Raw genomic sequence first — 22,933 nt, 5'->3', positions numbered from 1 at the left:
TGGACCGGAAACAAGCATCCTCGGACCGGTTTCAGGGTATCACCCTTCATCAGCCAGGCTAGCTTGAATCCAGTGGCATAATGAGCCCGGGACCCACGTCTGGACATAACCAGCGCACTTATGGCAACAAAAGCAAACTAACACAACTGATGAACGGAATGCGGAACCAATCAAACATTCACCCCCTGTCAAAGACCTGGGTTTAATTCTTTTGCACACCATGCCACCCCTGTTGAATGGAATCGGGCTTCAGGGCAGTTAAACCAAAAACAATTAGTAAGAAGAATCACAGGCAGGCTCTGCCTGCTTCTCAACTACAGAGGAAACAGGACGTCTTTAGGCTGACATTTGCAATGCAGAATGGCAGCAGAAAAGCATGCACTGCACTTAACTAGTGTGCTCCTTGTTGCTGTTGGTAATTGTAGTACATTTTAGAAACTGAACCAGAGACAACTGTTTTCAGAGGCTAGCCCACATTTGTAAAACAATCTTTAAATCTGCTAAATTTTGAACAATGTTCCTAGCCTAATGTGTTTTGAAATACATTTTCTAAAGGCTAATGTTTAAACAATCATTGTCAGAGATTCCCCAACATCTCCTGTATTGTAGCTCTTAAATATTTCAAGTCTGACTAATGTCAGAGGCCAAATAGGATTACAAATTCACTTGATATAGCAGAAACTTTAATGCTGTCCCTCATGTCACAGAAGTCATCTATATGTGACAGCTTATCATGTTAATCAAAATACTAATGGTTTGAACGTAGAAGATGCACTGAGAAATACTTTAAATGTGCATTTGTTTAGACTGATGTTAGAACCCCTGATGGTATCAGGATTAAAGTAAATGTTTGAAGAATTAAACTGATATGTTATAATTTAGACTCTAGAACAGGGGCTCTTCAAACTGGGGGCTGGGGACCTCAAGTAATCCCAGAGAGGGGGGGGGTAGGGGGGGAGAGGGGGGGCTGCTCTGCCCAAAAGAAGCATTATGCATATAACAGTGCTTTCTTTAAAGTAGAACAAAAATATTGCATTTTTAAAAAGGCAACAGGACTTAGCTGCAATGTTTAAATAAGTCTAGACATATTCAAACATTGCCAACTTAACAGAATAATTGTGAAAAATCCCGAGGGATGGCAAGAATATTTTTGTCCATGGGGTAAGGAGGGGGGTGTTGGGGGCACGGCATGAAAACGTTTGAAAACCGCTGCTCTAGACTAATAGAATGTATTGGAATCGTGTTATTGATTTCTATTGGATGATGCCCCTTCAATGTAATGTGGACTGTCAGAGCGAATTAGATTGTCATATGAACTTTAATATGTCATTGACAAATTGGACTTTAGTCAGATTGATGAGCACCCTGTCGATGATAAGAACCTGAGCCCCTTGGAAAGGTAGGTTCCTCTCTCCTTTGCCCAACTGAGATGCCCTGCGGAGACTTAGAGATTCTTTTCTTAATCTCTACAGAAGACTCTTGATCAAGCTTCTGACATGCTGACGCTTTCCCTTTTTACCTGTCTTTTGCCTACCTTAGCTAGTAGCTTGATGCCAAAGATTATACTTTTGCTCTTTTTGTCTTTTGCTCACACGTGTTCCATTCCGCACATGTTCTTCCCTGATTTGTCAGACTAGGGTTTCCTCGTGCCCAGCTAAGTTACAACTATGCTGATATTAAATTAATTTGATGCTTGCCAAACCTGATCAACACATGATTTCTGTATCTCAAATAATCTTGTTGATATTTTGTACTCTCTTTATGGAATGCTTAGTTTTATTAATGTTAGTTCACCTGAACATATTTTGTCACCTTTGGCAACCCTTGGTGATCCTATCACTTTATAACTTTGACTTGCGACTTTTCTCCGTCACTTTGAGCTTAAGTTTGTAATAAAACCCCTTCACTTTATTTATTGACTGGAGATTTCCTTGTATGGCCACATTGGTCATACTATGTAATTGGTTTGTATTGAAATTTTGTTAGTGGTTCTACCACATCCTATGCAGGGTCCACAGATCCATTGACCTTGATGAACATTGATTCCTGCGAAGGATGAATATGCTCATCCACACTATTTGCAGAAAGCCTAACCTATCAATAGAGTAGTCTTTACCCCTCAAAGTCCTGACCACATTTGCTGGCCTAACGTGTCAAATACTTGAAATTAGCTTCAAGATGCGGTAGAGACCATCAAAATTAATAAGTGGAATACCAATTTAAAACAACTCAATTGCAAAACTTGCCCTTAATTACTTCATTCCAATGCCATACAAGTGTCCGGTCTGCCCTGCATGAGTTTTAAGAAGGTAGTTCATTTTTAAATGGTAAGAGTTTACCAGTTACAGTTGAAGGAAGTTCTGAACCACTGGTCCATGGAACAACCAATTTGAGAAATAATGGGGACTTAGTTCCATATATCTAGGAGAGCAGATAATTATTTTTAGCAATTACTCTTATTTAAGGATAGAACAACAGCGTGATCTACATGTTGATCTACATGTTGTGCCAAGTGTAGGATTCTGTACTTATTATTAACATTCTCATATGTGGCGAAATAGCCACAGAACTGAGAGTATTGTGATACACGTAAGTAAGAATGGAGTGCATCACTTTATTTAAATGTAAAAGATGTATTTTGCTTCATTAGCTGTCAATGGGCCAATCAAGAGGGTTTTTCCTAGGATAATTCTGAGGTTGCAGGTAAGTGCAGTCACTTTGATCATTGTCAGATATTTTCAGATCTATTGTTAAAGGTGATTTTGGTAGCACTTTCACATGAAAATGTAAGTCTGAAATATGCATTAAACAAGGGATCTACATGAACCCCTGTGGTGTTCCAATGCCACCTGAGAAAAAAAGCCACGTTTAATCTTTTAAGCCTAATGCACAGTAAATGACAAACAATGTCAGGGAGATATCTGTAATATCTGCTGTATTTTAGGTGTTAAATCTTTTTATTGTTATCATTAAGGCTTTAGCAGTGTACAACAGCACCACCTACAACCACTGGCCGGTGGAGGTAAATATAACAGTAGAATAGAGAACGTACAAACAGACAAACATTGTTGCATCTCTAATTTTGATGACCACATTTCAGATCATAATTATCACCCTTAGTGAACCCATGCATTCTATGTAGTTTTTGCTGTAGTCAGCCGTGTGCCTGGTGCAGTCAGGCGAAGGACGTGCAGATGCCGTGGGCATGTCAGCTCCCTGAATTTGTCGGAGAAGTAGGCAACACAGGGCCCCCATGTTTTATCAAAAGTGGGCAGGGGGGCAGTAGCCGCTACGATGAGCCTCTCCAGACTCATTATGTCCCACAGTTTATGGAGCCAGGCCGTGTGAGTGGGGATCACTTCAGTACCCCAGCGTGCTATAAGTAGTTGTTTAGGTGCTCCGAGCAGTAATGTGATAGCCCTACTGGCCAAAGTTCTAAGAGGGTAAGTCTGTGGGTTTGGAAGCCCCAACAGCATGTAGCTAGGGAACCGTGGAAGGGTAGTGTCATAAATCTCATCAACCGCCTTTAATATGGTATCCCAAGAGGAGGCTACTGCGTCAAAGTGCCTGGCTGCCCACAGTTCCGCCAACATCGGTCTATACTACCCCTCCGCCACTTAGCTACCCGAGCCGGTGTGAAGCACCAATAATGTGCAATTTTAAAGAATAATTATTTAGTGTTCATGTTGCATGCTGGCACCGAGCTCGATGTAACTCATCCCACCATTCCTTATCTGTGAGGGAGCACTCGCATTCCGCTTCCCATCTGCACCTCGCAGGTGATTGTAGCAAAATTGATGGAGTGGTCAAGAAGCCATATATATCAGATATGAGTTTCTTATCGTTGGTGCGTGTTAAAAGCCATTTCTCAAAGGGGAGAAGTGGTGTGGTCGCATGTGGACTAATCTCTGGAGAGGACACCCAATGTCGTATTGTTAGGTACTGCCAGTAAGTTTTTGGCAACAAGCCGTACGCCACCTGCAGCTGATAGAAATCCATAATGCCTTGGGCATCATAAAGGTCTCCAATCCGCTTACAATTGGAGTCCTGTCAGTCTTGGAATGAGGTTCCCGTGAGAGCTAAGGGGAAGTCAGGACTGTCGATAATCAGCGTTTGCAGAGATACGGGAGAAGACAACCCTTTAAGCATCTGCACCATGTCCCATGCGTCCATCGTGGCCCGTAGAACAGGGGAGACAGACTCCCGGTAGTCGAGGCCCCTGGGGGAGCCATAGGATTTCCCAAATGTGCTGTCCAGCCACTGTTTGGTCAATGAAGAAATACTCTGTGCGGTCCCTCGACCATTCCAATAAATACCGTTACTGGGCCGCCTGGTAATAGCTAGCCAAATGGGGGACCCCCCCAGTCCTCCCTTGCGGGAGATAGGCCTGCAACCGTGCCATTCTTGCTTTTTTCCCGGTCAAGATATATTCCCAGATTAACTTCTGCACAGTGTCTAGCACCCCGCTGGGAGGAATCAGCGGGAGGCTTTGCATGAGAAACAGTAAGTTGGGTAAAAGCGCCATCTTTATGGCTGCTGTGCCACCTAACCATGAGAGTTTATAGCCTTTCCACTTGGCCAGGGCGTCCCTAGCTTCACTCACGAGGGTGGTGTAGTCACGTTGTGCTGTGTCGGTTAAGGTGGTGCAGATCTGGAGGCCCAAGTAGTTCACAGTTTTCTTAGCCCATGTAAAAGGCAGGGTGGGCCTCAGTGTCACTACGTCTGTTTCCAAAACTGTTAAGTTGAGGATGGAGCATTTAGACAAGTTAGCCTTAAAGCCAGCCACATCCCTGAAGGCGCTCAGTTCCTCGAGGAATGCTAAAAGTGACATTTCCGGTTGTGACAGAGCAGGACATCGTCTGCATATAGTGCAATTTTGTGCATCCCCCCCCATTGGGATGCCATAAATTATCTGATTAAGCCGTATGCATTCCGCAAAGGGGCTCCATATATAGGGCAAACAGCAAGGGCGATAGCGGACAGCCCTGCCTGGTCCCTCTGTTTATGGGGAAGATGGAGGATAAGCCCCCATTTATGCTAACTCTAACCTGGGGGGAGGTGTAATTACACCTCACCCATTTGCAGAATGTCAGCCCTAGACCATAACCGGGTAAGACCGCAAACAAAGTCCCAGTGAACTCAGTCAAAGGCCTTTTCTGAGTCAAGTGATAGCAATAGAGTTGGTATGTGGGCTCTCTGTACTTTATCCAAAAGGTGGCACAGCCGTTTAGTGTTATCGGCACAAGTCCTCTCTGGGATAAACCCAGTCTGGTCAGGGTCTATTAGCCCCTACATATAGGGATTGAGTTTGTTCACCAGGACATGGGTGAAGAGTTTTGCGTCCACGTTCAATAACGTGATAAGCCTGTATGAGGAACAGAGGGCTGGATCTCGCCCAGTCTTTGGAATCACTGCGATCGTTCCTACTTGCATCGAGGGGGTAAGTGTTCCGGTGTCCGGAAAATGATTGGAGAGTCGACCTAGTATAGGCGCCAGGAGGTCCCCAAATTGTTTATGGAATTCTGGCCTAAACCCATCCTGTCCTGAAGCATTCCCCAGTGGGAGATGGTGTATGGCTTGTAAAACTTCAGTAGGGGCAATGTCTGTGTCTAGTGTGTCAGCTGCCATTTTTGAGAGCCGGGTCAGGGGGATATCATCTAAATAGCCTATTATTACCTCTGCATCCCTTCCCTCATGTTTGTAAAGGGAGGTATAAAATTCCTCAAATTCCTGCAGAATTAACCTGTCTGCTTTCATGGTCTCACCCATTTTGTTTCGGATGTCAGTTACCTGACGTTGCACTGCCTGAGCCCATAGTCTATGGGCCAGTAGTTGTCCCGCTTTGTCCCCCACCACATAGTACATCTGCTTGGTGCGTAACATGGCATGCTCTGCTGTGTCCATATCTAATGCCCTTAGTTCTTTACACGCCACCCCTAGCTGAGATCGTGCCTCACCCAGCGCCCACCCCTCTGTGCCTTTCTTCCAGTTCTTTTACCCGTACTTCTAACTGATGGTGCTTCTCCTTTCGAAGGGCGTTAGTATGTGCTGCAAGGGCTATAGAACGGCCCCTCAAAACGGCCTTCAGTGCTTCCCATACCCCGGCTTCTGAAGTCTCTGGTATGTCATTAAGTGCTAAGTAAGACTTAATCATGTCTCCTATCTCCGTGCACGCCTCTGCAGGATGAAGGAGCTTAGTGTTGAGTCTCCACAACCTAATGCTTTGTCTCGGGGCTGGTACTGTGAATTGCAGCGTGAATGGGGCACGATCAGAGAGGGACGCCACTTCAATTTTGGTCTGTGTGATTGTGTGTAGAAGACTGGAGGTGGCCAGGAAGAGGTCAAGTCTCGCATATGTCTGATGTGCAGCCGAGAAAAATATGTACTCCCGTCAGGTTGGGTCACCATACGTCCGTTAGGTCCCATTCCTGCAACCAGTGTCAAAAGCCCACCGAATATGCTCCAGTCTGCCTATAACGTTGTGCTGATCTGTCCATGAGGGTGTCAGGAACCACATTAAAGTCACCACCTAAAAGGATGTCAGTGTCCTTTGTCGTGAGCACTTGGCCGATGGCCTCCCGGAGGAACATTAGGCCTGTATATACATGCCACAGTTATGCTGTACCCATGGATGTCTATGTGTAAGGAGATAAGCTTACCACTCCCTTCGCCTGGGTGCCCAACACTTTCCCGGGGAAGTGTGTGGCCAATAATATCACCACCCCTCCCTGCTTCCCTGGTCCCAAGGAGTGGACCGGACGGTGGAACCAGTGGGATTTCAGCCTCTTCCAGCCTGCTCGCAGCAAATGCGTCTCTTGTAGTAAGCCTATGTCACATTTAGATTCCCTGAGGTATGAGAGGAGGGCTTGCCGCTTCACTGGAGCACTGAGGCCTTGAACATTGAGGCTAATTACTTCAAAGAACATGCATGTGTGTGGTGATATTTAGGATGGGGGTGCCTTGGGTGTCTGGCTCACGTTTAAAGAAAGTGGTGATTAGTGATGTTCTTTCCAGAGTCCAACAATAAGATGCGGTTTGGTTAAGTAACATAACAGGAAACAATACAAACCAAGAAGCAAACATTAACTTGGCTCCCGGCCTGGGAGCTACACCATATCCGTTGGGGGGGGAGGTACATCTTCATGCACCAGGTAACTTTCCATCTCGTCTTTCTCCACCGTGTGACTCCGTTGTCATCTCGTCTGTCCACCTGCATTGTTCCTGAGTAATGATATGCGTCCGACCGTGTAGCCCGATTTCCCCTCGCATGGGGCCCAAGAGGAAGGGAAAAGACAGCGAAAAGTCAAGACAGGGCAGCTTCTCATCCGTATCGCCCCCTCACCTCCTCCATGTATGTCCTTCTTCATTTGGCATCACGGTTCTACTTCATTGTCTGGGGTATATTTCTGACGCCGTAGGCTGCACAGTAGGTTTGCTCTCTCCCTCTTGCTTTCTTTTTCAGTTGGTTTATGGACTCTACTTTTACATTGTCGAGTCTTGCGTCCCGGCCCCTCTGCTTCCTCTTGTGATGGCCGATCTGGATCTTCATAGGGGGGCCGGCTCAGAGCCTCAGTCATGTCTGGGAGAGATTCTGCCTCTTCCAGTGTACTAATAAGGTGCAGTTCATTTTGCCAGATGAATTGCAGTCTGAAGCTGTGACCCCATTTGTATTGAATTCCCTTCTCCTGGACCAGGTTGGCGCTGGGTCACAGCGTTCGTTGATGTTGCAGCTTTAATGGTGAGAGATCTTGATAAAAGTATATTTTGTGGCCCTCAAAGTTGATTGTACTCAAATCACGACAGCTGCAAGGATTTTTTCTCTTTGTTTATAGTAATGAAGACACATGCGTATGTCCTGTGCTTGACCCGGGACGGTCAGCCCACTCTATGCATACGGTCCAGTATTATCTCTTGGTCTTTGAGTGCCAGGGCAACATGCCGAAACAAGCATGTCACAAACTCTTCCAGTGGCCCCAGTGTCACCTACCTGGGGAGCCCCCTTATATGTATGTTGAAGCGTTGTGGCCTGTTCTCGAGATCTCCAGCCGGTATTGCAGTTCGCAATTGCTCTCTTGAAGTGTGAGGAATTCCTGTCTCTAGTGGTCCTGTTCTTCCACCTGTGCATTATGGAAGCATTCCACCGTGTCCACTCTCTGTTCCAGTTCAGCTACTTCCCTTTTGAGTTCTTTATATGTGATGGCAATCTCCTGTCTAAGAATAGCAATATCTCCACGGAGTCCACCAAACAAATTCTCCAGATATGACTTTGTTATCGGGGTTGTGTCTTCCTCCACCTGTTCGCCTGCATTGGGTCTGTTATCCTCTGATGCCCATCCCAGGGTATGCTCCTGCCTCATCGCCGGGGTCTTCGCAAAGAGCTCCTTCAAGTTGCCTTCCTTTTTACTTTGCCGGCATGACGCCATATTTCCTTGCATACGGGTGAGGCCACCAACAGGGAGTCTGCGCAGTCCACCCTTTATTCTACTCCAAGCTTATACTTTCACATATTATTACGCTTAGGATGTTCACTCCCTCCACCCCGTGGGTTCCCTCGGGGTATGGACTTCAGGCGGCATGGGGGTAGGTTGGGCCGTCACTCTAGTCCATCCAGCACCAGGAATGTCTCCTCAGTGCCTCAGGAGCTGTGGATGCCTTTGACTGTGTGATTCTGCTAGTGGGTATGTGCTGTTTAAGAGGGCCCAGTCACTTTATCTGTCCCTTCTCCAGTGGGCTCTCCTCCGACCCTATAGCTATTGATAGTTCTCCTCAGGGTCTGATCCCTCACACAAGCATTCGTTTTGGTTCCCCCCAGTCAGACCCTTGCTCACTGTACCGCTGAGCTGCTTTATGGGGGCTGCGCTGCAAACCAGTCATTGTCTCACATGTTGCCCTCTATCTTTGCTCCTTCTCTGTATGGTGCCACAGCGCTCAGAGACTCCGGTACAGGGGCGTGAGGGGGACGTAACGCTTCCTAGGCTGCAATGCAGGTCCCGTGTGTGCATCTGACCCACAGGGAGGCCCCCCAGTCGCCAGGTGCCACGCAGCGACAGTTCGTCCTCTGGTCCCCTCCCTGGGCCCCTTCTCGCAGGTCTCCTGGGTCCCAAAATCGGCCCACAAGATGCACTTTCAGCCTCCCTACACCCACGAGCAGCCAAGCCTACCAACAAGTCCAGGCGGGCCTCTGCGCTGAACTGTCGTCAGCCGTCCTTTCTTCCTCCAATAGCACCGGAGGGGGGGGGCACCTCATGTCCCCAGTCATCCGCAGGGAGGGGGGGGTCTCAGGGGAGTTCACTCACTCCCGCCGAAGCCGGCCGTCTGCTCTGTGCCACACGCGGCCACCATCTTGGTAGAGGCCGTGTCACACAACATGACCCTCTGTCACTCCGCGGGCTCCTCTGACCTGGGACCCTGGACAATGCTCTGGTGGTGCGGTGGGTGCTCTAGGTGGCATCAGCGGCTCACGGCCTGATCGTGACAGAGCTCCACCACGGCACTCCTACCTCACCGCCATCTGGGCTCCGCCCCCACTGGCCATATTTTATAGACTCTTGTAAAATGGTGAGTTCGCCGACTATGGGGCAAAGTGGTGGATATATCCAGAAAGATGAGCAGAGACAACCATCCTGGTACCAGTTTCAGGGTATTACCCTACATCAACCAGGCTAGCTTGAATCCAATGGCACAGTGAGCATGGGCCCCACATCTGGGCATACCCTGGCCACTTACGGCAACTTTAGTAACACAAAAGGATGTTGGACGGAGTGCTCAAACTTTTCAAACACTCCCCCCCCATCACAGATCTGGGTTTAATCCATCCTCACCATGCCAGCACTCCGCCCATCATGCTTTTGTGTTGCTAAAGTTGCCTTAAGTGGGAAGGGTATGCTCAGACGGGAGTCCCGTGCTCACTGTGCCACTGGAATCAAGCTAGCCTGGCTGAAGAAGGGTGATACCCTGAAACCGGTCCCAGGATGCTTGTTTTCAGTCCAGGGAGGACCTGGCCTGGTAGTCTGGGCTGGACTGTTCCCATAGGGAACAGAGTCAAGGCTGATTTGCATATGGCTGGGTCCAAACTGGGGTGGCATGGTGAGCAAACGAACAATGGATTAAACCCAGATCTGGGACTGAGGGTGAGTGTTTAAAAGTTTCAGCTCTCCGTCCATCATCCTTTTGTGTTGCTAATATCTACTATTTTACAGGAAAAATGTGTACTCTAAATGAATTACGAAATCCTCAGATATTGTGATTTTTTCTGCAGTTAATTTAATTGTCCTTCTGCTTCACATTTGGGTGCAATGTTCTCAGATCACAGAACATAATGTCCAATCATTTAAAATCACCGGTCATTTTCTTTCTAGGGCAGTTGTCATCTGTCCTTTTGATTCATGAAGAAAACAACACTTTCTCCCAAAGCACCAATTTCTCCAGATACCAAAAAATATTTAGGTGATCTCTTTCTTCACACTTCCATAAATGAGCATGGACCCTGGTGATGAAGGCACTGATGACAATGGTTGCAGAACTGTGGCAGTGACAGGCAGAGCATTCTATCACTCTGGCATTTTTCTGGTAGGCTGTATGATAGGATGCTGGTTTCAGAGAAGAATGCCATGACCCATGCGTGGCCCCATGCCCCATTCCTCTTGTGGTTTCCTGCAGGATGGGGCAGGTATGAACATTTTTATCAGGGCTGAATTTAGGTTCCAGTTCTGTGCTGGTGGTAGCCAGGAGCACCAGAGGCAGCAGCACTGATGGAGACTCGAGAGGGACCATGACATTGATGACCATGTACATAGAGGTAACAGATGGGAAATGGTACCATGGGACCCTTCACTGAATGCTCTGGCAATTCACAGAATGGTGGATTCTGCTACTTCTGGCAAAGCATTATGGATATCATTGGCACCTCCTGTGGCAATATTATTGATGCAATATCACATATGCCTGCTAATACACTGTAAAATAGACACCACTGGCATGCTAATAAGGTAGTTAATAATAATGCTATACAAAGCTATGCCAGCTACTTGTCACCTAACAAACATTATGTGTTCTGGAGGATGTAGGTTTGAATTCTGGCAAGGGAGAGTCAGACATCTCCCTTTCATGTGAATAAAGTGAGATAGCATATTGGGTTTAAAAGACTTGAATATTTGCAGAACCTAGTCTCACATTATAATTGGCCAAATAAATTATGACTCCTTTGCCATGAACTGTTTGCACAGAGGATGAAATAACACACTAAGGGCCCTATTACGACCTTGACAGAGGAGTTTCCTCCATCACAAATGTGACGGATATCCTGTTCCGTCGTATTACGATCCTCATTGAATATAATGGGAGCATAATACGGCGGACGGGATATCCGCCACATTTGTGATGGAGGAAACCCCTCCGGCAAGGTCGTAATAAGGCCCTAAGTAATTACCAGGTGTTATAAAGTCTAACTCATGAAGGTAAATTTCAGCAGTGAAACCTGTTGAAATCTAACATAATAAATGCCAGAGAATTACTGGATCATGTACATTTTGTTGCAGCAAGCACCAAAATCCATATGCTATGGTTCATTTGCAGTGTAGGTAATAACTGCTGCATCAATTGAATTCCAAAATTTGGAGTATCAGATTGTAATGGGTGCTATAATATACAATGTATGCACTACTGGTATTAAGGGCCTTACAAGGTCAGAAATATAGTATTTACATTTAGCATGATATACAACTAATTATCATACATTCAGAAAGGCCAATACATTTTTCCCAAGACCACTACCTAATTAATTGGCTGTTAACACAAACATGATATAAAGTGTACACAAAGCAGATGAGAATGAAAACAGCAAATGGAAAGTCTCTTCTTATGATGATTCTAGTGTACTATAAAGCAGAATATTTTATGAATTATTGTGAAAAAGAAATAGAAGAAAGTGAATTACTATTTTGGACGCATGTTAGTTCACCCCAAAGTAATAAAGTCACTAACCTATGAGGTCTAGACAAAGAAAAAATGTGAAGAATGTACCAAAACAGTTAAAATGTCAAAAACATAACACAATAAAAATCCTAATGTATTAAAATAGAGAAGAGCTTATTTTGCAAAATGAGACCAAAATTACAAAAATCCCAAAAGGGGAATCAGAGGTATACATTTTTAAAGATTTAAGAGAAAACCATCAAGAAAAATTGAAGCACCAAAAAAAAAAAGTAGGCCTGGGCCTAGAACTCCGCTCCAGCGTCAGAGTTTGCGAAATTCGGGCACTTTGCACCACGCGGAGTAGCATGGAGTTCCTAAATTTCACACTCTGGCGCAGATCAGAGTTTGTTCACGCTTGCGAGATTGGTTTTTGTCGCTCTCTAATGAGCGCAACTAGACTCCTGAGCCGCTAGCTAGCACATGCAAGACTTTGCATTGCTTTAAGCTGTGCTGGCAGTCAAAACAGAGCTGCTTGTGAGTGTAAAGTCAGTTCTGAAGTAGATTTTCAACTCCACAGCTACTCAATCTAGTCAAAGAGAGATTTTGACTAGATTTTTTTCTCCAATGGACCCTTCAATTTCCTGTCCCTGTCCAGCAGGCTCCTCCTAGTGCTTTGTCTATCTCCTGGTCACTTTTCACTTGGACTTCAAGGTGGAAGGATCACTCTCTGTCTCCTGGATATACCTTTGGATTTAAGGGCTTTGTATTTGTTGACTCACACACGTAAGTTAAAAAACTATTATATAGGAGTGTTGTGTTTGTTTGCTTGGGCATGCATCAGTGTTTCTTTTTTACTTTAGTTTGATATTTGATTTTAAAATTTTATAGTGTTGGGTGGGCTGGAGTTTAAGTAGGGGTCAAGTTATTATTTATTTTGCACTTCATTGATTTTTCACCTTTTGTAAATGAAAATAGTTGCACAGCTATGTACCTTTTCTACAGGTTTGTAACATTTGCAATATTATTTTAGTATGTGGCCTAGATTTCCAAAGGGCCATTTAGTCAGTCAGCCTAGTACTAGTAGTCATCAGTGCATGAAATAAACGTTTCAGTGGTATATGTTTGAAAAAAACATTCAGAGCAGGGATGGCATTGGATGAAATTTAACATGTTGGCTATTGTTTGCATTTTTTTTTTGCAAAATGTGTATATATTGGGAGGAGATAATATTTGATGGCACAGGAGGATGTCCTTTGACCATGGGTCTGGTAACCATTTACTGCATGCAGCCAGAGTCCCTTTGCTATAGGCTTGCATGTGTTCTTTGTTTGCCATGCCTCCTTGGTCTTGTTGTTGTTTGGTCATGTGGCTGGCAGTCATTTTGTGCATGCAGCCAGTGCCCTTACCTTTGCCATAGGCTTGCATTTAGTGATTAACTACTACAACTTGAGAATGAGGACATTTTGGAGATTAATGCTATTGACAAAATGGAACACCAAGGAGTAACTGTACTGCTGAGTGAAAGCTGAGAAGATAAATTGAACTCTTTGGAGAACTCTGTATCCAGGACTGCTGGACTAGAGAAGTGTTTACGTGTTTGTAAAAACTGTGGAGTAATGTTAAGGTATAATTCAAATATAGAAGAAGGATTGGTAAATTATGCCATTGATTTTGATGAGAAGTAGCTTAGTGCAGATGCAAATTGCGTGAGAGAGTACAACAGGTCAAGAGGTAAATATGCTCCTCATTTAGGACAGTATCCTATTTATGAAAAAAGAGTATTATGTCCTAAATGGAAACTGACAAAATAATCAAAAATGATTATTGAAAAGACAGATATCAAAAGTAAAGAAGAAGGTGTGAAGATCAGAAAACTGGAAAAAGATGGAGATATTGTAGTTCACCAGTTGGATAACACTAATGGTGTTAACTGCTATGCTAATGTTGTTCTCAATGTTCTCTTCCATTTACCACATTTAAATGCAATCCAAGACAAGCCAAGGAACACATTGTGCACAGCACTATGTAACTGCCTTCAACACACCTTGTGACAGAACTGTTGTACATTCTGCTTCAGGCATCCGACAACTAGTAGACTCATCCTCGGCTCCACCCCCTCTGCATGGGACGACTCCTAGTGGCCTGCCACACTGGGAACCGCACTGACACTCACTGACCATGCACGCAGCCTGGGATTCATCCTGGACTCATCGCTATCAATGACCCAGCAAGTCAACGCCGTTTCTTACTCCTGCTTCAACACCCTCGCATGCTTCGGAAGATCTACAAATGGATCCCCACTGAAACCAGAAGGACGGTCACCCAAGCCCTCGTAAGCAGCAAACTGGACTATGGCAATGCACTATATGCTGGAACCATGGCCAAGCTCCAGAAAAGACTGCAATGCATACAGAACGCCTCCTCACGCCTCATCCTGGACATCCCATGCCACAGCCACATGACAGCCCACCTGAGAGACCTGCAACTGGCTCCCCGTCAAAAATAGAATCACGTTCAAACTACTCACCCATGCTCACTAGGCACTGCACAACGCCAGACCAGAATACCTCAAAAGACGGCTCTCCTTCTACACCCTGACCCGAAAGCTTCGCTCTGCTGACCTTGCCCTCTCCACAGTCCCACGCATCCACAGAACGACTTCCGGTGGCATATCGTTCTCCCACCTCGCCGCCAAGACGTGGAACACTCTTCCCACCCACCTGCAACAGACACAGGACCTACTTACCTTCAGGAGGCACCTCAAGACTTGGCTGTTCGATCAGTAGCAGCCCCCCCCATCAGCGCCTTGAGACCCTCACGGGTGAGTAGTGCGCTTTACAAATGCTTTGAATGATTGATTGATTGATTGATTGATAGACAAATACAGTGGATCTGTATTATTTACTCTAAATGCTCAACAAGATGGGTAGGAATTTATTATGGTGATCCTTCGAGTTTTAGAAGCTGAAGATGTAAATATTAATGAAATATTTGGGCTCAGTTATACATGGAACCATGAGTGCGAAGAATGCTCTTTCCCATCTTCCACTAAAATCCAATCTGATTGATTCCTCTACTTAAGTCTATTAGACTGCAAAAATGTATCATTTGATAAACTAATAAAAAAGAGTGACCAAAACATTGCCTGTCCAAATTGTAAATCAAGTGTGTTGTCAGCAATGGTTATACAGAGAAGTGGTAAATACATTATAGCAATATTTCAACGGTATAGAGCATATGGTTCAAAATTGGATATCAATATTACAAACTTTAAAGCAGGTCAAATGTCAATATCTGGGAGAACGTACTGTACTTTGGCTATTATCTCAGATAGAGAACTTAATATTACATCTGGATATTACAGGATATTTTTGAAGACAAACTAGATGGACAGAACACAATGATAGCAGTCTGAAATTCAAGCAAAAACTAACTTTCAAACTTACTAATTCTTATTTATTTGGCTTAACAAGGGTGATGTTCTCAAAGCAATGTGAAAAAGTGTTTTGTCAATGAAATGTATTCAAATGTTTTCCAGGAAAGAGACAGGTATGAATTATTTTCTATATGTTGATCATCACTGGTTAAGATATCTTTCGGCCCATCAAGGGTGATATCAAGAAAAGCTATGGAAAAATAAAATGTGGATGAATATTGTCCTAATATTTATATGGAAAAATGCCTATATAGTCTTCTCTGTATATAAATAATAACTCTAAGACAATATTCAGCCTATTGCAACTGATGTATACAAAAAGAAATGAAAATTTGTGATGCTTGATTATCTTCACTCTAGAATTTGTTCCTTAAGTATATTTATTTACAAAAACTGAAATTAATTTAAAATAAAAACAAAGGTTACAGGGACACTATACTTAAGAAATAGAATTTTAAACAACATAGAAACTCACTGAAAAAAACAAAGGTTACAGGGGCGTTATAGTTAGTCTGACCTTTCATACATACAAAACCATAGAAATTCAGCAGTTATAGTTACCTGAGCTAACTATAACTTGTGCCTTTATAACGTACTGCTTATGACCTCACATAGTACATCACTGATGACATCTCAAAAGACATCACTGATAGTATCATCCACAGAACCACTCACATATCCATTTGTACCCTCTACCAAACTTTCATCCATCCACACACACTCAACTACTCACATAGTCATTTACAGACCCATACAACTAGTGACACAAAAACGCTGACACGACTCAGTAATATTTTTGTAACTCAGCTATTCACACAGTATTACAGTTACTTATAAATACACTCATAAATCCATACAGCCACTGACATAACCACTCATACAGCCACTCATACAGCCTGTGACTCACCCGTAAACACACTCAAACACCCACTCACCCATACACAACTCATTAATTCAATCACTCACTGATACAGCTACTCACACATCCACTTACTCAGAGTCTCTAACACATGCACACACATACGAAAACCCACTCATACAACCATTCACTCAATCATACAGTCACTGCCTCGCACACCCAATCAGCTATATAGTAAATAACATGCCCAGTCACTAACCCATGTAACCAGTCACACACCCAGAGACTCAACCATGGAGCCACTCACACACACCCTACCTCACTCATGCAGCCACACACACATTAACTGACTGATACTGCTACTCATATATCTATACACTCTCCCATACAGTCACTGACACATCCACACAAGTATGCATACAGCCACTGATACACCCACTCAGTCAGTCACCCATGTACTAATGATCTAAGCATGGATAATGCTTTTAATATATTATAAGGAAGGTGACAAACACAACAAAAAATATAAGAATAGAAAGGATTGTAAGTCCAAGCTCCCTTACGTATCAATTGACAAGTTAATGACATCATAGGAAAATTGCCAAATGTAGTCGGGCAGCACAAACTGGGAAGATAAGCATGTTGGATAGAAATTAACTTAACCCTAATCACACCCACGATCACAGGAACATGAAATGAAGGACGGGGGTGCAATCCTGGCCAAAGCAAGCCTGGAATCCTTCCTGCGAACTAATCTTAAAGCTAAGTCTTCATGACAATGCATTTTTTGTAATGTCTTGTGGCAGATTTGTTAGGTGTGGTGTAGGAGTATCTGGGAACTGTCTAGAGATCAATACTTCTAATTTCTTTACATTTTAATTAGCTCCTCGGAGGTTAACATTACTTAATTTGCAAGTGTTCTTAATTATTTTTAATCAACATGATGCAAGTTTATTCTGGCATGAACAACAGAAAAAAGCAAACACTGCCAACATGAATAGATTGTCAGTCAAAGATGTTGAAACCGATGTTTGAAGGAGGGACATTCCAAAAAACCTTAGAAAACGTGACTTGAATCTGTAAAATAACATGAGCCCCATCAGGCGATGTTTTAAAGACTGCTGCTAGTGGCATTCAGGTTGTTAAACTCTCTTCTGGTACAAAGGTGAATTCTATGGTCTAAAGGACGCAGAAGCACGTGACATAAATGTGTTCGAGGCTAGGGCATGGGAATTTCACATCAACATTTGCAAGGGTTCATTCTTAAATTGAAAACATGTTTTCAAGCCAAACCAAGGCTTCAAAGTTGGTTAATTCGTGTAGGCTTATTGTTAACCCTCTGCTGGAGTCAGAATGATTTATGCATCTGTGCATCCAATTTAACAATTTCCAGTGTACTTAGGAGATGGAGCACACTTAAAACACACATATTATCTCTAATGAAATGTATCCATTAAATTCAAAAGCATGCCATGTTCCTCCAATGAATTTTAGCCAACGTGCGCCCTTCCTCAGGGAGAGAAGCTATTGAAAAAATAAGCATGTATGTAAAATAGGAAACGAGAACTGATGAAAACCCCCACCTTCTGTTCTTAACTCAATGGTAATGAAAAAATCCACAAAATATGAAAGCTCTTAATGAAACCAGACGACTGAGAGAATATAACCGCTTTTTTCCCTGCCACTACAAAACACCAAACACGCCAAAAATCCACTAATATCTTGAGAACTAGAAGCACCAAGACTGCATGCCAACACATCAGTGACCTCTGCCATTGATTTTAAAAAAAGTTTAAAAATGTGGACGTGAAAAAGAGATCAACCATCACCCAAAACAGCATTCTAATACCGTGCTGAAAACAAAGTGCGGACAACAGCGATAACTAAAATGACCTTTATCATTTTACACCATTCACACCAGCATGTGAACGAAACTACCTACATAACAAATGTAGACATAAAAATCTTACCTACACCGTGAATTACGCATTTGTGTAGAAGCCATTACAGCCAGGCTCGTTTTCCAACTGTTTCCTAATATACTTAGGTTGCGTGACTGTAATACCGGTGACTGCAACCTCTGACGTCCGACTGTCTGTGCCACCTTGAAACATGTTGAATGATGCTGCTCAATAATGTGCAACACTATTTGTAGAACGGGAGGATTTCAAAAGTAAAATAATCTCAACGTTTGTGTGATCAAAGATAAACAAACCTTAGCATGCATGGGGCCCTGTGTACGAAGATTATTAAAATCTGTGTTACCATGAGCAGGCATATTTTGTGAGGAGCTGCAAATTACTCAGTTGCGAACCGGATATAAGCTCTGGTGACATTTATTCTACAAAGACTATAAATACATTGAAGATCCAAAAGCATCAAATGCATGTGGCGGACAACAGAACAAATGTATAGTATAATAAATCAAAGACTTAAGCATGATTATGAAGCCTGTGCAATAGCTTTTTGGTGGCTGAACATAGCCTGACAACTATTCTGGAGAAAACATGTGTTGCCAAACAAGAATAACGATAACGCATGCACATAAAATCACTTTCAAACATAATTTGATCATACAAAACATGACATGTCTAATCTGCCAATTAAGCCGGTTGGTTGCATGACATTTAACAATGTGACCCTGTGGGTTGTTCTCTGTAGCAATTTTCTGTTGATGTCTGCCTCAGGGTTGAGTGTTAAAATTTTCAAGGACTTAGAAGGATACATGTCTAATGTTCTGGTATGCATCAATGCAAGTTGTTTTGAGTTTCTTCTTGCTGTGTGTCTCAATGTGATGTTATGACCTATTTGGGTGGGGCCCAAAATGGCATTGTTTCGGTGAACACAGTTTCCACATCTCACAGTGTCTTTCCAGTCCTTTTACAGGACAGCATTACTTTTTTGGGACATTTCTTTTCAATTTCTTGAGAGCTGGAATGCAAAGGATGGTCCTTATTTATGAAGAGTCACAACATATTCCTCACTTTCCCAAATTTCAGAATGCCTCAGAAGGATCCTCTTGATTTTATTGGAAATGCTGGACAATTTGAATATGAATGTAAACACTGTCTGTTGCTGTTTCGTATATTGTTGCAAAAATCATTCTCGTTTTTTTTTTTTCAATTTCAACTGATTGGCGGAGTCTTGCATACGTTTTTTGGGTACCCTCGTGCCACATGATTTATACCAATGTGTAGCAATGCTAGATGTTTTGAGTTTTTCTGAATGTTGCACTTGTGCTTGGTAATTCAGATTTTGAGTTTTCTTGCATTTTTACTTAAATATAGTAGCACAGACGTTGGCACTCTAAAGCATACATGCATTTTTTATTATAACAACTTGCAGTGTGTCTCAATACGATTTTATTACCTTGTTTGGGGTGAGTTACAGTGTTGTCCAAAATCGCATTGCTGCAATGAACAAAAATCAATATGGAAACCGACTTCCATGACAACAAAACATTTAATCACTATATGAAATATTCTACTTATAATATATGATTCAATGGTTCCATTGACAATTCATCAAGTATGTTGCACCTGGATAATTACAATATTCACAATCATCTGATTGTAAAGTAGACATAAATTCACATTCAGACAGGTCTCAAAATAACCACAATTCTTAAATAAAATGAGATACAAATCAATGGTATGGGACATTCTTAGATCTGGCATAGCCTTAAGACCCATTATTGGCACACATATTTCTACCACCTATAGAAAAGCCAGAGCTCTTCATGACATGTTGGTCCATTGCCATTTTGAAACCCCTGGATAAAAGACATGGTTTGAATCATCCAGAGCCTTTTATAAATGTGGAAATTGCAAAGATAGCAGCAATCACTTTACATACCCGCTAACCACATGCAGAACCAAATCAATTTAGAAATTCTTTACTTGCTCTTATTACTTTTGTGTTTATGTTCTTTAATATCCTTACACACTGATTTATCTGGGTAGTACAATCTTTCTGGGGAAGAAAACAATCATTGTAAATTTATGTGTAATAAGAAAATCTGTGATTTTACTTATCCGGTAACTTTGTATGGGATGAGAAGAGATGAGACGATGATCTGGAGTGCAATTACACTGCATTATAGAATCTCGCATCGTTTAGGAATGTAATCCAAATGGACTTAATAAACATGAGGAATTACCATGTATATTGGCTAAGTGACTTTCTGAAAGAATTACTGACTAATAAATCAATGTCCGTCTTATGGATTGCTTTTTTGGCGATGTACTTGCCCTTATTGACATTGTTTGCATAGTTGTGTATATCACTATATATGATTTCTCCAATTAGGTTTAAGTCTGTACAGATTTTCTGCTCACACATTTGGGTTGAACCTGGTCTTTATAATGTCTTATTATTTTTTAGATCTCCATCCTGGCACATTTGGGCCTTACACACCTTGTCCTATTATTGGTGTAATGTATAGCCATACATGGTACATGGACTGTAGCATGTATGGCTATACATGGTTGATGCCACCCACTTAAACATCACAGCAATACACCCCACATATATGGTTTTGCGCCCCTTGGCACTTGCTCTCAGGGATCTGCAGTCCCACCCCTTTATATGACAATGGCCACCTGATCATAACAACATGGGCACTGACATAACATTACCTACTTGGCACTTAGAAATAAAATGTTACTTATGCAGTAAGCATCTGTTTGTGGCATGTAGTGCTATAGATTCACATGTTCTGCATATTTCCACCATCTAGTGCTGGGTCCGGAAGGTTGCAAGTTATTTTTATTCGTAAAGCTTTTCGAGTCATGAGGTATAGTGACTCCTCGTCTTGCTCAGATTGGTTTCCCGCATGCGGTTGTGAATGGAGTTTTGTGTAAAGATATACAAGAGCAATTGACCATGCGCGTGAATGTATATTAAAAAACTGAAATGACCACAGGTGTCCGGAAAAGTGGGTGAGTGTTTGTGATTCTACAACACTACATGCCACAAGCAGATGCTTACTGGGTAAGTAACATTTGCTGTTTCATGGCATGTGTGGTGTAGATACACATGCTCTGCATAGACTGTAAAGCAGGGCCTTCCAAGAAGTTGTGGGTAACCCGTGGATGTTACAGTAGTTTGAAATAGTGCGTAACACTGCCTGACCTATAGTGACTTGCTGGCATTGTAGAACTTCCACAAAATAGTGTTTAGTGAATGTGTGAGGTGTTGATCGTGTAGTTGCCTTACAAATGTCAGCTTTGGGAATGTTACCTACAAATGCCATAGACAGACCTTTTTTTACGTGCTGAGTGTGCTCTAAGGGTCTTTGGCTGTTGCATAACAAGTTTGGATACATTTAACAATCCCTCTTGATATACTTGATTTAGTAACTGGGTTACATTTATGAGGTGAAGAGAAGGTAACAAAGAGTCATTTTGTCTTCCTAAATGTTTTAGTTCTATCAATGTAGAACATAAGCGCTCTTTTCACATTTAACATGTGGAGGGCTCTTTTAGCAACCAAATCAGGTTTTGGGAAGAAAACCCGCAATACAATAGTGTGGTTGAGATGAAATTGACTTACTACTTTGGGTAGAAATTTTGGGTTGGTACAAATAACCACTTTGTCTATGTATTTGGAAAAAGGGTTCTTGCGAGGTTAATGTCTGGAGCTCACTTACATGTCTTAGGGAAGAGATTGCAACTAAAAAGGCCACATTCCACTAAAGGAATTGAACATGAGTGTAGTGGTTCAAAAGGTGGTCCCATAAGTCTAGTGAGTACCACATTAAGGTTCCAAGAAGGTACTGAAGGCAATCTTGGTGCTATCACCCTTTTAAGCCCTGACATAAAAGTCTTTGGGATTTTGAAAAGAGAAGACCGTTGTCCATTCTGGAGATAAGCAGCAATGACTGCTAAATGTAAGCTTACAGAAGTATATCCCAAGTTTGCTCTATGCAAATGTAGGAGATACAAAATAATAGTTTGAACCAAAACTTGTAAAGGGTCCCAATTTTTAAAAATGCATTACTGGACAAAGCATTCCCCCTTTTCTGCATACCATGCCTTTGTGGTTGGTCTACATGCTTCTTTAAAAATGTCCATACATTCTTGATGTCGATTTAAATATCCAGATCCTAACACTTCAAGAGCCAAATAGCAAGATTCAACTCCTTAGGATGTGGGTGCCTGATTTGGCCCTGGTTCTGAGTGAGAAGGTTCGGGTTGAGAAGAAGTTTCCCGTGAGGCTCTACTGATAGGTCCAGTAGAGTGGTGAACCATGGTAGTCTTGCCTATGTGGGTGCCACTAGTATTAGTGTGAGAACATTTTGTCTGAGTTTCCGAACCATATACAGAAGGAGTGGGAGAGGTGGAAAAGCATAGGCAAATATTCCTGACCAATTCATCCATAGAAATTTGCTCTGAGACTGAAGTTGTGGGAACCTGGAGGGTAAGTTGGGGCATTTCGAGTTTTCCCTTGTTAGGAATAGATCTATGGCTAGAAAATCCCACTTATGGAAGTAGGGTTGCCAGACACTGGGGTGAACTTCTCACTCATGGACTTGTTGCCACATCCTGCTGAGGAAGTCGGCCAAGTTGTTGTGTGACCCCAAAAGGTGTTCTGCTAACAGGTAAATGTTGTGTTGAATCGCCCAACACCAAATTGTCTGTGCAAGGCGCAACAACTGTAATGAGTGCCCTCTGCCATTTTTGCAGGTACAACATTATTGTCATGTTGACTACATGCGTCACAAA

The 22,933-nt window shown here is 42.8% G+C and overlaps 1 protein-coding gene across 3 annotated transcripts in view; it reads right to left on the bottom strand.

Moving 5' to 3' along the window:
- Positions 1 to 22,933, bottom strand: part of CTTNBP2 (cortactin binding protein 2) — a 670,870-nt gene that overhangs the window by 346,123 nt on the left and 301,814 nt on the right. The gene's annotated exons all lie outside the window — the stretch shown is intronic.

Source organism: Pleurodeles waltl, chromosome 4_1 (genome assembly GCF_031143425.1).
Source record: "Pleurodeles waltl isolate 20211129_DDA chromosome 4_1, aPleWal1.hap1.20221129, whole genome shotgun sequence".
Classification (NCBI taxonomy): Eukaryota; Metazoa; Chordata; class Amphibia; order Caudata; family Salamandridae; genus Pleurodeles; species Pleurodeles waltl.
Note: the sequence above shows the minus strand (reverse complement) of the source record. Positions and strands in the feature narration are given on the sequence as shown.